The sequence below is a fragment of the Brassica oleracea genome, chromosome C1 (assembly GCF_000695525.1).
Source record: "Brassica oleracea var. oleracea cultivar TO1000 chromosome C1, BOL, whole genome shotgun sequence".
NCBI lineage: Eukaryota > Viridiplantae > Streptophyta > Magnoliopsida > Brassicales > Brassicaceae > Brassica > Brassica oleracea.
Window position 1 is genome coordinate 25798051 of NC_027748.1, and position 1720 is coordinate 25799770.

Below are 1720 nucleotides of genomic sequence, written 5' to 3' on the forward strand. Positions count from 1 at the left end.
GGCATCCCGCCAAAAGAAGTTCATCCTGGTCCTCACAGATTACTTCACCAAGTGGGTTGAAGCCGAAGGCTATGCCAGCATCACCGACAAGGAGGTGCAAAACTTCGTCTGGAAGAACATAATCTGCCGACATGGGCTCCCATACGAGATCATTACAGACAACGGTTCACAATTCATCTCGCATCACTTCAAGGGATTTTGCGACAGATGGCGAATTCGACTCAACATGTCGACTCCGAGAAACCCGCAAAGTAACGGCCAAGCCGAGTCGACGAACAAGACCATCATCGACGGTCTGAAAAAACGACTCAACTTAAAGAAAGGTTGCTGGGCAGATGAACTAGACGGTGTCTTGTGGTCCCACAGAACAACTCCTCGCGGAGCGACGAAGACTACACCCTTCTCGATGGCCTACGGCGTCGAGGCAATGGCTCCCGCAGAAGTGAACGTGACGAGTCTGCGCCGATCGGGAATGCCACAAAACGTCGAACTCAACCGCGACATACTGCTCGACGCACTCGACGACATCGAGGAAAAGCGCGACCAAGCATTACTCCGTATCCAGAATTACCAGCATCAAATGAGAGCTACTACAATAAAAAGGTCAAGTCGCGTCCTCTCGAAATGGGCAACCTTGTCTTAGGAAAGGTCTTCGAAAACACTAAGGAACTATTCCTCCGCAAGGTGTTCGAAAACACTAAAGAATGGAAGGCCGGTAAACTCGGAGCCAACTGGGAAGGACCTTACAAGATCACCGAGATAGTAAAACGCGGAGTCTACCACCTCGAAACTTCAATCGGAGAAACGGTGCCACGAGCCTGGAACTCGAAGCACCTCCGACTATTCCACAGCTAAGCAAGCACCAAAAGCGGGTGAACGACTAACGGTCACGTTCACTCATTCCAAAAAAAAAAAAAAACCGAGTAAATGCGCCTCTAAGGCCACTTTTACTCGCAACCCAAGAACTACAAATGGCTTGATTCCCGCAAAAGGGATACGTAGGCAGCCCAAAAGAAAAGGGTCCAGCCGAAATAAAAAAAAAACGACAAACCCCCTCCCCGGGGAATCGATCTCCGAAGCAGATGATTACTTGAGAGATGCCTACACGAGCACGCCCCGGCTTCTCGAACAAGTGTATTGGGACTCGCATCCCACGTTGGATATGTCCTGATCAGACACGTATTCACGGGAGTCGACCGTGTCGCGATTCAAACCAACACGGCCGAGACAATGACTCAAATTCACCCTATAATTTACTAAGTAAGGTCTGGCCCACCGAACGATTGGAAATTACATTAGGATCGATTTGGAACCGTCAACGTCGAAAACTCGCAATCAATGATGAGACTCAAGTGACGAACGCTCGCAAGTCGAAGAGAACAACCGAGATAAAGTCATGACAAGTTTAACACTACAACGATTCGACATATCGAATAACGTTTATACTAAATAAACAAAGTCACTTTGAATCTTGAGAAATCACGGATTTGATAGACAAATATAAGATAACAGTTAAATACGATTCAAAGAGTTGGAAATAACGAAAGAAAGATAAAATAAAAGCCTCGCAGGGCCGAATATCTAAAAACAACAGAAGTCCTCCGGGACTCAAAAGAAACAACAAACAAGGAAGACTAATCTTCCCGATCACTCTCGCGATCATTAAGCGCAGAAAGCTCCGAAGCCCTAACGCTCGATTCGCGGACAACCAGAGAGACTT